Source organism: Crocuta crocuta, unplaced genomic scaffold, assembly GCF_008692635.1.
Source record: "Crocuta crocuta isolate KB4526 unplaced genomic scaffold, BGI_CrCroc_1.0 scaffold2174, whole genome shotgun sequence".
Taxonomy (NCBI): Eukaryota; Metazoa; Chordata; class Mammalia; order Carnivora; family Hyaenidae; genus Crocuta; species Crocuta crocuta.
The window spans coordinates 380,838-395,657 of NW_027532818.1; the positions used below are offsets into that span (position 1 = coordinate 380,838).

General features: G+C 40.4%; 1 long non-coding RNA gene across 8 annotated transcripts; it reads right to left on the bottom strand.

The window, feature by feature from the left end:
• Positions 1 to 812: 812 nt before the first annotated feature.
• Positions 813 to 6,969, bottom strand: LOC144245675 (uncharacterized). Of its 8 annotated transcripts, XR_013339393.1 has the most exons (12): positions 6,604 to 6,968; positions 5,626 to 6,172; positions 5,455 to 5,522; positions 5,316 to 5,346; positions 4,704 to 4,769; positions 4,022 to 4,600; positions 3,824 to 3,844; positions 3,678 to 3,745; positions 2,814 to 3,573; positions 1,820 to 1,880; positions 1,305 to 1,708; positions 813 to 1,030 (listed from the first exon to the last, which is right to left on the bottom strand). It is a non-coding gene; the product is annotated as an uncharacterized LOC144245675 (long non-coding RNA). The 8 variants fall into 8 exon arrangements; XR_013339392.1 differs by having other exon boundaries at positions 2,814 to 2,850; positions 2,957 to 3,573; positions 3,678 to 4,600; positions 6,604 to 6,969; XR_013339394.1 differs by having other exon boundaries at positions 1,305 to 1,432; positions 1,666 to 1,708; positions 3,678 to 4,600; positions 6,604 to 6,969.
• Positions 6,970 to 14,820: the final 7,851 nt, after the last annotated feature.

Sequence of the window (14,820 nt, forward strand, 5' to 3'; positions counted from 1 at the left end):
CTGAGCTATATTGATTCAAAAAGCACTTGAGCACTTGCTTTATTGCTTTTGAATCGGTCTCAGGTTTTCAAACCGAGAGAGCAGGATAGTGGAAAGTGTACTTCACAACTAGACAGCTCAACTAGGCAACTGTGTGACCTTGATTAACCTCTCTGCACTCAGCCCTCTCTCATTCATGGTTGCGGTGGGCTGAATGATCACCAAATTCTTTTGTTTTTTAAAGTTTATATATTTACTTTGAGAGAGAGAAAGAACATGCAGGTGGGGACGGGCAGAGAGAGAGAGAGAGAATCCCAAGCAGGCTCTGGGCCACCAGTGCAGACAGAGCTTGATGTAGGGCTCAAACTCATGAACCATGAGATCATGACCTGACCTGAAAACAAGTCGGACGCTTAACCGACGGAGCCCCCCAATGATCACCAAATTCTTACTCAGCTCTCCTTTTGTATATGGTAATGATATAAGCTAAATAATTTAACAACTCAAAATTAGAGAAGAGATATTCAACTCCCCATTAAACTCTATCATGTTTCACATATTTTTTCCAACATATCAATATTCAGGACGGTGATACAAATTTTTTCCCCCAAAATATGTACACCATTATTTCTCTTCCTTGGTTTCTCCAACCCTTTTAACAAAGAATTGGGTCTATGGCCTAGTTTTCTTTAGGAATAACCACATTTCGTATAAAGTAGGTCTGTATTGATGGCTCCAAGATATTAAAAAATAGTTCATAAATGTGGGCCTAAGATTCCTGGTGCAAATGTCATTAAGAAGAAACTGAATAAAAAAATGGATATGAGAAAATACAATTTTGAATAATATTTAATATTCATTGAATGTCATAATTCTTCTAACAAATCAAATAGTTCCAAAAATTAAAAAAAAAAAAAGCATTCCATTTCTTTCATTTGCACGGCCACCAACGTTGCGAGAGATGCCATCAGCTCTTGAGTGGATATGTACAAACTCCTGTCATCATTAGTGTCGTTAGGAACATCATCTCATCCCAGAATACCTTAAAAATCTGAAGAGAAACAATGTATTGTAGATACATGGGATCTTACGTGGATACCCGTAAAATCTTGTGGTAACCAACACGGTTAAGGACATACGACTCCTCGTCTGAACAGCTAGAATATCCTAAGGCCATTAGCATGGTAAGGGACAGATCAACTCTTACCTGGACACATGTACGATTCAAAGGTCAGCACTCTAGCTACAGACATGATCATCATCTGCCTTCAGACCAGTAAAAGCCTCACGGTCACCAATGTAATCGGACAAATACCATCTCTTACCTGGATACCTAGAAATGTGCAGGGGATTCAAGATCACAGTAGGGGCGGTGTCGTCTCTTGCTTGGATAACTGCAAATTCCCGCGGTCGTTATCTGGATTAGGGCCACCATCAGCTCTTACCTGGACACCTACAAATTTCCAAGAAAAAACACCTTAGTTAGAGATGCCTTCACAGTGTGACAGGGTATCTGCAAAATTTCCCCGATCACTACTTACAGCATAAGAATACTGACAAATAAACACGGCCACTATGTTGGCTTAAAACACCGACTCTCTCTACCTGGAAATCTGCACAATCTCACGAGCTCTAGCTCTGGTATAAACACCACTGTCTTGTACTTAAGTGCAAGTAAAACTTTGCCTTCAATACCACACGAGGTTCTCCACCATCTCTTAAATGGAATCTACAAAAGCCAAAGAGAGAACAGTGTTTGTGGATAATTCTATAACCTGGATACCTGAAAACCTACTGAGCACTGCAGACTTACAGGTAACCGTAACATCTATCCAGATACCTGCAAAGTTCCAGGGACGAGACCTTGAATAGAGCCATGATCTCTTCTTGAGCGGGTGTGTCTGCGAAAATACAAATCAGGAGATGATGGTTCAACTAACAATAGTATGTATTTATTTATTCACTCACTCATTCATTCACGCATTCAACTTTATTCTTTCACTAGCACAGGTTGAAGTTATTCATTCACTCATATGTAGTACATTTGATCTTTCTCGTTGAAGGAATCTGAGCAAGATTTTTTTTCATAGGCAGCTCTTGGAAATGGAAAATATCGTTACGTGACTGGAATAGGTCGTTCTTCCCTGGGATTGTTTTTGAATCCCCTTATATATATGTATAGTTAACATACAGTGTAGTATTAATTCAAGTGCACAATATAGTGACTTAAAAATTCCATACGTCACCCAGTGCTCATCATGACCATAGTATTTACTTTGGGATTTTTCTGGTTTCTAATCAAGAGATGATGTAAGGTCTTCCGTCATCTCTTGATTGGATTCTATACAAATTCATGGTTTGACTCTGTTAGGAATACATGTGTTATCTGAACAGCTGCAAAATCCCATTCAATTTATGAGGCCTATCAAATCTACCTAGAAACTTGCAGAAGTTCAAGGTCAACTCCCAGTTAGAGACACCATACTGACTCGACAAGAGTACTGTGAGAATCTCCGGTCAATAAACAGGAGGCGGACAAAATGGTAAACTACCTGGGCACTTCTGTAGTCTCTGTCACTACTGAGGCTTTACAAACGTTACATCTAAGCTTTAAAATAACACGGGTTGGGGCATTTTATTTCTTGAGTTCGGCTCAGGTCATGATCTCACACTTTGGGAGTTTGAGACCTGCACTGGGCTCCATGCTGACAGTGTGGATCCTGCTTGGGATTCTCTCTCTTACCCTCTCTGCCCCTCCCCTGCTCATGCTCTCTCTCTCTCTCTTTCAAAATAAATAAATTAAAAAATTTTTTTTAAAAAGGGCTACTGCTTACCAGCATTGATTGACAATATCATTTCTTAGCGGAATACCTGAAAAAAATCAGCAACACAGAGTTAGGAACACCATCTGTACTTATCTAGATATTCTGAATATTAGATGGCCTACTGCATGGAAAAGACTATCATCATCACTTACCCAGATCCAAGCAAAATCCCTTTAATGATCTGCATGAGGCTTACCATGGTATCTTAACAGTGACCTGAAAAACACACTTTGATTACCTGGACCCCAGTAAAAACCTTGTCCCTCACATCACTGCAGGACTCATTAAGCCTACCTGGAACCTTAGGTAGGCTGATCTCACCATAAGAGACACCATTATCTCTTGAATGCTCACTGCACGCGTGCGCGCGCGCGCGCGCACACACACACACACACACACACACACACACACGAGTGGGGGAGGGGCACAGAGCAAGGGAGAGAGAATCCCAAGCAGGCTCTACACTGTCAGTGTGGAGCCCAGTGCGAGGCTTGAACTAACTGTGAGATCATGACCTGAGCCGAAATCAAGAGCCAGACGCTTATCTGACTGAGCCAACCAGGCGCCCCAAAACATCATCATTTCTTACCTGAAAACCTGCAAAAAAAAACCCCATCCCATGATCAAACGAGAACAAACGTCACTTACTTCAGTATATGGAGACTGGATGGTGTCTGCTGTGAGGAAGGTACACGTCATCACTTACCTGGATACCAGGAAGGCCTCCTAGCACTAACCATTAGGTTCACCACGATCACGGGACATGGACCTGAAAAACACAGTATGACCTACGTATAAAGGGCACAGCCTGTTCTATCAGGACATCTGCAAATAATCTTCATCCCTTTCGTCACCGTGAAACATCAGCCATACCAGAATGCCCGTAGTACTCCAAGCTCAAGATCACCGTCAGCTGAGACAACATTTCCTTAACAGGATGCCTGCAACATTTCCATGGTCACTACCGTAGCTGGAAACATCATCATAACTGCCTGGATAGGACACTACTCAACACTCACAGAGATCAACAAAACTTCCCTCTAAAACATAAGAAATGAAAAGTCATGGTTTCTCCACAGGCAAGGGATCTATCAGTTCCTACCTGAACGTCCCTGCAGACATCATGGTAGCAAGTGTCAGGGACACCACCATCACTCGGCTAGCTATCTGAAGACCAGACGGCCTGTGCTGTGGTTCAGGCCCACACCGTCCCCTACCTGCATACCAGCAGCATCCCCATGAATGACCAGTGTTACGTTCACTGTGAGCTCTTGACAGGAATCTGAAAAAAATTTATGAAACATATGTTTAAGGACACAGCTTTTTGCTACCAGGACACCTGCAAGCAACTTTGGTCCCTTCACCATTATGACACAAATCCACTCTGCCTGGATACTTGTAATGCTCCAAGGTCAACATCAATGTCAGAAAACTATCATTTCTTGATTGGACCCTTGTAAAAATCCTATGGGTAGTACGATGGTGGGAAAACCATGATAAATACCTGTATACCTTTAATCTCTTAACATTCCTAGTGTTAAATATAAGTTTTACCTAAGACAGCAAAGTAAAAATTTGTAGTCTCTAGAATTGGTAAGGATTCTTACATCTTACCTGAATGCCTGCAACAAAATCACGGCAACAGGAAGTGTCAGCACAGGTTATCACTTACCTAAATATGGGAAGATCAGGGGGTCTATGTCGTGGATTAGGCCCAGAGCATCACTTACCTTAATACCAGTGATGTCTCTGCATTAATTGGAATAGACAGGCTCACTGTGATCTCTTGGCATGTTCTGAAAAACATATGGTGGTTTATGTTTGGAATATGTCTCATTCTACCCATGCACCTGCGAATTTTCTCATCACTTGTATCATTTGGAGACCCATAAACATTACCTGGACACTTCCAGAACTCTGAGGTTAAACCCTAGTAAGATCCACCTTCCTCTCTTGAAGGAATACCTGCAAATATTCCATGGTTAATAATGCAGTTAGAATAATATGCTAAATGGCTTAGATATGTGACACACAAGTATGAGTGAGAAATACACATCATCTCCATATAAGAAAACAATAAAAACTACTGCTTGCTAGTATTCTTAGGGTGAAATCAATTTATTTTTTAAAATATAATTTAATGTCAAGTTGGCTAACATACAGCATAGACAGTGTGCTCTTGGTTTTGGGGGTAGATTCCCGTGATTCATCACATACATACCACACCCAGTGCTCATCCCAACAAATGCCCTCCTCAGTGCCCATCACCCACTTTCCCCTCTAGTGGGAAACCCACAACCCTCAGTTTTTGTTCTCTGTACTTAGGAGTCTCTTATGGTTTGCCTCCCCCTCCCCTCTCTGTTTATAAATTTTTCTACCTTCCCCCATGGTCAGGGTCAAATTAATTTAACTTCTACTTGAAAAAAGCAAGGGAAGTAGGAGTCTTTAAAACAATTACATAGATATTTGCAAACAAGAACATCTGTGAGTTAATATTACATCACCTCATACCTGTGTACTATCAACGACCTGAACAGGATGCCTGGAAAAATATATGGTAACACAAATGTTAGGGACACCAGCATCACTTCCTTATATGTATGAAGATCATATAATCTGTACTCTGGGTTAGGCCCACACTATCACTTACCTCAGTACCTGCTATGTACACACCATTAATTACCATTAACAGGCTCATAGTGAGGTCTTCACATGAACCTGAAAAAAAAATTGTGGAAAATGTGGTTGGTACACATCTTATTCTAGAGGGACACCTGCAGATTCTTTGGTCAACTGTATCATTGAAATTCATCAACGTTACCTGGATAATGGCAGAAATCTGGGGTTAAACCCTAGTAAGAGACACCTTCCTCTTGAAGGGATACCTGCAAAAATGCCACAGTCAATAATGCGGTGATGGGCAGTATGAACAATTTCCTGGATATCCGCCTATTTACAAGTGTATAAAAACACATAATCTCTGAATAAGAATATAGTAAAATCTCATGCTTACTAGTGCTATTTGGGTCAAGTTAATTTCTGAACTGCATACATGCCAAAAAAATAGGTAATATGGTGTTGAAAACATCATTTACATATATGAAAAACAAGCAGCTATTGAGTTAATGCCACACAATCTCATACCTGAATACTAGGAAAGGACTTAGCAGGGCACTTGCCAAAAAAAATAAACAAAAAAAACAACCAAAGTGACACTGTGTTAGGGAAACCATACTCACTCACCTAGATTATCTGAAGATCACATGGTCTGTGCTGAGGTAAGACCCACTTTATCACTTACTTGGTTGCTAGAAAGGTCCTGCTAATGACCACTGTTAGGTGCACCATGATTTCATGACGGCTGGAATCTGAGAACACAATGGACAAGTGCACTGAAGGACAAACATTGTTTTATCTACAAAAAAATTTTTAAAAATCCTACAAATAATCTTGATCACTTCCATCACTGCTATCAAGACTACTTGGATCCTGGTAGAGTTTAAAGGTAAACACCTGTGTTAGAGACACCATCATCTGTTTTCCGAAGAGCTACTGAAATCTTCGTGAATTCCACGGTGTGGAACAGTTGAGTGAGTGGCCAGGCCACCTACATACCCCTCACTCACTACTAAGGTTAAATATACGTTATATCTAAACTCTAAAGTAACAGAGGCTAATGCGTGCTAGCACTGGTTGGGACATCATAACAGTAACTGCAAAAAACCCGTGGTGACACAAATGTTAATAGCACCATTAACACTGAGATACCTGAAGGTCAGATGGTCTGATCTTCACTTACCTGATACAAGCAAATTCCCTCTAATAGTCTTTATGAGGTTCACCATAATCTCTTGACAGGAGTCTGCAAAACACATTGTGGCAAATGTGTCTATAGTCACACCTTCTATACCTGGACCCAGAAAATAATCTTGCTGACTGTCATCACTGCAGAACCCATCAACTCTGCTTAGACTCTTGCAATACTCTATGCCATCGTTCGAGAGAGCATCTCTTGACTGCTCTCCTTAAAAATGCCAGGGTGATTACTGTTACTCACAGCTCAATCATAATTATGTGGCTGTCTGTAAACTGCTCAACAATCATATGGTCAAACAGTTTTCTCTAACACATAAAAAGCAGTAGGATAATATGGCTGCTAGAATTTGTTAAGGGCTCTGTAATTTCTTATCTGACTACCTATAAAAAAGTCATGGTAATGAGAAATGTGAGAAACACAACACTTACATAGATATACGAATGTCACATATAGAGATGGCACGTAGGCCCACACTATCACCTACTTCCATACAACGATGTCCAATGGTAACTACCAATGACAGGTTTACCATGATATGTTGACACAAATACGAAAAACATATTTGGGTGACTCACAGCTCAGGTCTTGATCTCACAGTCATGAATAGGTGTGAAGGCTCCATGTTAGGTGTGAAGCCTACTTTAAAAAAATCTCATTGTTACCAGTATTACTAGGGAGAAATTAATTTCTTACCTATAAACATGGCAAAAACTAGAAATATAAGAGTCTAATGTTAATTAATTACAATGTTAATTTTGTAGATAGTGAAATGGAGGAGGTCTCTAATGAGTCACTGTCACATCATCTCCTAGCTGTACACTAGCAAAGACCTTAACAGTTATACGTGCAAAGAAAACAACACAAACCATGTAACACTGTGTTGAGAGATAACTATCCTCACTTACCTAGATATGTGAATATCGAATGATCTGTGTTGGGGTTACACCCACGTTAGCACATACCTGATTATCAAAGTTCAACTCACAATCATGTATAGGTTCAGTATATCACGACTTCTGGAAACTGAAAAACAAATGTTTAGGGACTTAATGACCGTTAGTTTTATTTGTGAGAAATAAAAACAAAACAAAACACGGTACCAACAAATCATTTTACAGTCACATCATTAAGGGAATCACCAATACTATCTGGATCTTTCGAAAGTTCAATGTCAACATCAGTGTTAGAGACAGATCATCTCTGAGTACCTGTAGAAATCTCAAGGTCAGTACTGTTGACTTAGCTGTACATCTTCATATCCTTCTGTCATTGCTCAGGTTAAGCACATATTACATGGGAACTCTAAACAAATAGTAATAAGGGCTAATACTTACTAGCACACAATTAATTAATTTCAACCATGGTCAAGATCATTATCAGATACAACATTTCATTATGAAACAAATGCAAACTTTCCATGGTTACTGCTAGGGTTAGGAATATCATGATAATTACCTAAATATGGCAGCCCCTCATTACTCACAGGGATAAAATAAAATTTTCTCTAAAATATAAAAAGGAAAAAACTCATGGTTTCCAGAATTGCTAAGGACTATCATTTCTCATCTGCATACCTTAAAAAAAATTCATGGTAACAAGAAGTGTAAGGACACTCCCCACTAACCTAGCTATATGAAAATCAGATGGTATGTGCCATGGTTTAGACCCACAGAATCACTTACCTCCATTCCAGTAATGTTTCACAGTAACTATCATTGCTAAGGTCACTGCGAGGTCTTCGCCTTAACCTGAGAAAACACATCATGGAAATTGTTTTGGGTACATGAATTATTCTACCTCCACACTTGCAAATTCCCTTGATCGCGTGTATCGTTTTGAGACCCCTCCGTGTTTCTTGGATACTTACTTGCAGAACTCCAAGGATAAACCCTGTGAAGAGACATCTACTTCTCTTGAAGGGACACCTGAAAAAAATTCCCCAAGGTCAATAGAATGATGATAGTAATAGGATAAATTACTTGGATTACACATTATCTCTAAATAAGAGTATGAAAAACCTAAGTTTTACTAGTATTATTAGGGTCAAATTAATGTCTTAACTGCATATACACCAATTGAAGATAAATATGAGTCCTGAACATTAATCACATAGATATCTGAAAATAAAAACTAGCAGCAAAGAGCTGAACAAGATATGTGCAAACAAACATGGTGACACAAGTGTTAGAGACATCTTCCTCATCCACCTTCACACTGAAGAGCAGATGGTTCCATTAACAAACAAAAACATTGTGAGGTTGATATTTTCCTGATAAGAAACTGAAGAAACACATAGGATGGATATGTTTACAGACACGACTTGCTCTACCAGGGCACGTGCCAATAACCCTCTGCACTTCCGTTATTATGGAGCACATCAACTCTGCCTCGATACTTGCATCAACTCAGGTCAACAGCTTCAACAGAAGGAAGCCATCACGTCTTACCTGGACATCTGCAGAAATACTGTGCTTACTACTAGGGTGGGAAATGAACAGTTATGGATACAATCAACTTTCAAAACTCACAGGGTTAAACATGTGTGTCTAAAATGTAAAGGGTATAAAGTCAAGGTCACTAGATTTGGTAAGGACTATTTCTTACCTGAATACCTGTAACAAAATCATAGTAACAAGAAGCGTTAGGGCCATAATCCCTTACCTGCGCATCGGATCAGATGATCTGTGCTGTGGTTCAGGCCCACGTCATCACTTACCTCAACACCTCTATGTGCCTCATTTACCACGATGGATACACTCCCCATGATGTTTTTACAGGAACCTGAGAACACAGCATAGAAAACTTGTTCCCTACACATTTTTTATTCTACTTGGACAACTGCAAATTCTCTTGGTCAGTGTATTATTTTGGGACCCTTTTAACATTACTGGGTAATATGCAGACCTCAAAAGGTTAATTCTAGTTAGATTTCCCTTCATCTTTTGAGGGGATACCTGCAAAGATCCTGTGGTCATTATCATGGGTATGGAATATATGACAAATTAGCTGGATAGATAACGGACTATAGGTCCATTGGTATGAGTGTAAAAACACATACTATCTCCGAATGAGGAGACAGTAAAACCTCATGCTCACTACCACCGTTAGGGACAAATTCATTTCTTCTTCTTTTTTTTTTTTAAATGTTTTATTTATTTCTTGGAGAGAGAGAGAAAGACACAGCACGAGCAGGGGAGGGTCAGAGAGAGAGGGAGACACAGAATCTGAAATAGGCTCCAGGCTCTGAGCTGGCTGTCAGCACAGAGCCCGACATGGGGCTTGAACCCACAAACCGTGAGATCATGACCTGAGCCGAAGTCGGAAGCTTAACCAACTGAGCCACCCAGGCGCCCCAACAAATTCATTTCTGAACTGTGTATACGCCGAGAAGATTAAAGGTCTAGGAAACATTAATTACCTATATCTGAAGATAAGAAATCCCTAATGACTTATTGTCACATCATCTCATATTTTTATACTAGCAAAGAACTTAAAAGAGATAGGTACGAGTAGAAAAACTTACCTAGACGCCTGTTATATGCCTCCCCCACTGTTAAGTTTAAACACCCATTGAACGTAAACTCTAGAGTACTAAAGGCTAATGCTTACTACTAACATTGGTTGGGACAATATCATTTTTTAACTGAATACACACAGAAAAACATGCTATCACAAATGTTAGGCCCATCCATGCTAACTTAAATATTTGAAGACTGGATTGTTCGTAAGGTGCTTTAGGCTCCTATCATCTCTCACCTGGCTGCGAGCAAAGTTCTGTTAATGGTCATTATGAAGTACACCATGATTTCTTGACTGGAACCTGAAAGACACATTATGATAAAGGTGACTATGGACATACTTCTCCTACCAGGACCCTCCAAATAACATTGCTCAGTTTCGTCATTGCAGGACCCATCAACTCTACCTGGATTCTTGCAGTATTCCACAGTCTACACCACTGTCAGAAACACCATCATCTCTTGAATAATTACCAGTAAGAATACCATGGTCACTAGTGTGATGCACAACTTCGTGATCGTTATATGGATACCCACAAACTGATCAACACTCACATGGTTAAACATAAGTTTCCTCTAGAGTAGATAACAGTAGGATAACATGATTTCTAGAACTGGTAAAACATGATCATTTCTTACCTTAAAAAGAATCACACAGTAAAACAAGCTAAGGCAATCAGCACCTTACCTATTACACACACACACACACACACACACACACACACACACACACAGAGAGGTCTGATGCGGTAAAGATACACATTACCACATACCTTGAGACAAGAAACGTCCCCCATCAGCGACCACTGTTAAGTGCTTCATGATCTTGAAGGAACCTGACAAATACATCATGGTATATGTGTAAAGGGATGTGACTTGCTGTAACCAGAACACCTCTACATAACCTTTGTCACTTTCACTATTATGAGAACATCACCTCTACCTGAAAGCTCGCAGTCCTCCAAGATCAAGACCACTGTCGTCAGGTAAGACAATATTTCATTATAGGACACCTGCAGAATTTCCAAGGTCATTACTATGGTTGGAAACGTCATGGTAAATATCTGGCTATGGCAATCCTTTAACACTCACAGGGCTAAACAAACATCTTTTCTAAAATACAAACAGTAAAAACTCACAGTTTCTAGAATTAGAAAGGACTATCAGCTCCTACCTGAATACTTGTAAAGAAATCAGGTAACAGCTCATAGAGACACCATCGTCACTTCCCTGGCTCTCTGGAGACTGGATGTCCTGAGCCGTGGTTTAGGGCCACGCCACATCCTCACTTACCTGTGTAACAACAACATATCCGCCCCTATTAATGATTGATGCCAAGTTCATCAGGAGGTCTTGACAAGGATCTGTAAAACACGTTATGAATTCGGTGTTAACGGAAACAACTTTTTCTACCATGACATTTGCAAATGAGATTATTCATCTCATCATTATGGAACAAACCAACTCTGAGTACTGGTTAATTAAAAGTTAGCAACAATGTCAGAAAACTACCAGTGTGTGGACACTTCTAAATATCTTATCAATAGTACTATGGATGGAACACAAGATAAATACTTGTATATATGTAATGCCACAACACTCACAGTGTTCGACCTAAACCTTCCCGAAATATAAAAGTGAACACTTGTGTTTTCTAGAACTGGTAAAGCCATCATTTTCCCCCCTGAATACTTGCAAAAAAGAAAAATCATGGTAACACGGAGTGTTAGGGCACTTCATCACTTGCCCAGGCATATGAAAACCAGATGGTCTGGGCTGGACCCACATCATCGCTTACCTTCCTACCACCAGTGTCTCACACGAACAACTACTGACAGACTCACCATAATGTCCTGAAGTGAATCTGAAAAACACATTGTGGAGATTTTGTTTACAACTTATTTAATCCATACCCCTGCAAATGCTCTTGGTCACTTGTATTGTTTTGGGATCCATCAACACTACCTGGGTACTTGCAGAACTCCAAGCTCAAAGCTAGGAAGAGATTGGTTCCCCTCTGAAGGGGTACCTACAAGAAAGCCATGGTCAATAATGCTGTGATGGACAAGATTCTCAATTACCTCAATACCTGCATATCCTTCTATCACTACTCATTTTCAAAACACAGGATCTAGAGAGTGAGAAAACTCTCATTCTTACTAGTATTCTAGCAATACGTTAATTTCTTTCCAGAGTACTTGCCAAAACAACGTAAATGTCAGAACCTTAAACACGTTAATACGTGGATATCTAAAAATAGGAACGTCTCTAAGGAGTCAATGTCACGTTATTGCATACCTGTGTACAAGCAAAGATCTTAAAAGGGTATCTGCAAATAAGCACAGTGACACAGTGTTAGGGACACCATCCTCACTTACCTAGAGACTGGGGATTAGACTGGTCTGCATTTCAGTCAGACCCCCTCTATCACTTACCCGGTTACTAACAAGGATGCGTTAATAACCAGCGGGAGGGTCATTGTGTTCTCCTGCCAAGAACCTGTAAATGCACAAAAAAAACAATGGGTTTGAAATGCAAATTACTCTGCCAGAACACCTAACCATGCCCTTTTCAGTCCCGGTGCTATGGAACGTACCACTCTGTCTCGCATTCGGCCCGTCAACACAGTTGTCAGGAGGGACCGTCACTACTTGACTGGACATCTGCCCAATTCGGTGGTTACTGCTGGGGTGTGAACTCCATGACAATCACCTGTACGAGTACCATCCTTCAACACGGACAGGGCTATCGTGTTTATATCCTCTCAATATAAAAGTGAGAACGCATGGTTTTTATATTGGTAAGGGCCACAATGTCTCTTACCTCAAGACCTGCAAAAATATAATGGTAATGAGAAAACGTTCCTTATGAACATCACCATCGCTTACCTAGCTATCTGGAGCTCAGATGGCCTGAGGCTTAGGCCCACACCCTCTTTTACCTGCAGGCTTGCAGAAAGTTCCCCGTTAATGACCTCTGCTAGGTTCACCAGGATGCCTTGACAGGAACCTGAAAAACACACGGTGAAAGATGTGTTTGGTACAAGTTAATCCTAATGGGCAACTGCAAATTCCCTTGGTCATTTGTATCATCTGAGGACCCATCAATAATACCTGAACACTTGCAAAACTCGGAGGTCAGCCCCTAGTAAGAGCTGTCTTCCTCTCTTGAAGGAATATCTGCAAAAATCCCACTGTAGTAGCACAATGATGAACAATATGATGAATTACCTGCATATCTGAAAGTCCTACTATCTGTTCAACACATATTATCCCTAAACAATAAGGAATTCTCAGGCATACTATGACTGTTAGGGACTGCCGAATTTCTTAACTGCCTACATGCCTAACACTAGGTTACTCTAAGAGCCTAAACAATATCATTAGCCACACAGAGTCCTGAAAATGATGTCTGAGTTGATGTCACATCACCTCATACCTGTTGACTAGCAAAACCTTATCGGCTTATCTGCAAAAAAATGAAAACAGATGTTAGAGACGCCATTCTCACTTGCTTTGATCATCTGAAGATTAGATGGTCTTTACTGGAGTAAAACTCTTTATCCCTTCACTGGTTACTAACAAGATTTTGTTCACGACCTTGATCACATTCATAGTAGTTTCTTGACAAGGAACCTTAAAAAAGAGACCCCAGAATGCACCCAAGGCAACAATGTGATCTGCAAGTGCAACCCAGAAAGAAGTTTGGTCAGCTCCGTCACTGTGGGGACCGTCAGCGTTACCTGGGCCCTGGTGGAGCTTCAGGTTCTACACGGGTATCAGAGACATCATCACCTCTCGACTGACTGCCTGGAAAAATCTTATGGTCAATACCGAGGTGTGAAACCTACAAAACTTACCTGCATAGACCTTGGTCACTATTTATGTTAGACACACATGAAACAGAAGCTCTTATGTATTGATTTATTTTTAAGTAAGCTGTAGGCCCACACAGGGCTTGAACTCACAACCCGAGATCAAGAGTCGCATGCTCCACTGACTGGCCGGGTGGCCCTAAGCTCTTAATCCTGTGAGAGCTAATGTTTGCTACCACTGTTTGAGGTGCTATTTTTACCAGAATACCTACCAAAAAAAAAGAAAGAAAAACAAACAAAAAACCCAAACAAAACCGTGGTGACACAAATGTTAGTGATAACATCATCACTTACCTACACATCTCAAGATAGAAGGTCTACAGATGCTTAAGGCACACCATCACTTACTGCAAGACAAGCTCACCACGATCTCTTGAAAGGTATCTGAAAACACATTGTGACAAGTGGGCAGATGGACACATATTTTCCACCGAACACCTGCAAATGACCTCAGTCCCTTCCACCTTATGAGACACCTCTTCTCTCCCTGGATACTTGCAAGTTCTCAAAGGTCTACACCACTGTTAAAAACACCCACACCTCCTAACTGCTGTCAAGGGCCACAGGGTTACTGCTGTAACAGGGAACTCCATAATCATTAGGAAGATACCCACAAGTCACTCAAAACTCACCAGGTTAAACATGTATTTTCTATAACATAAAAGAAGGTACGTGGTTACTAGAATTGACAAGGATACTCTCATTTCTAAATGAAATACCTAAACTAACAAATGGCAAGCAAGAGAAATATGGCAATGAAAAGCGTAGGCAAGCTATGACTTCTGTAGTATATGAAAGACACATGGC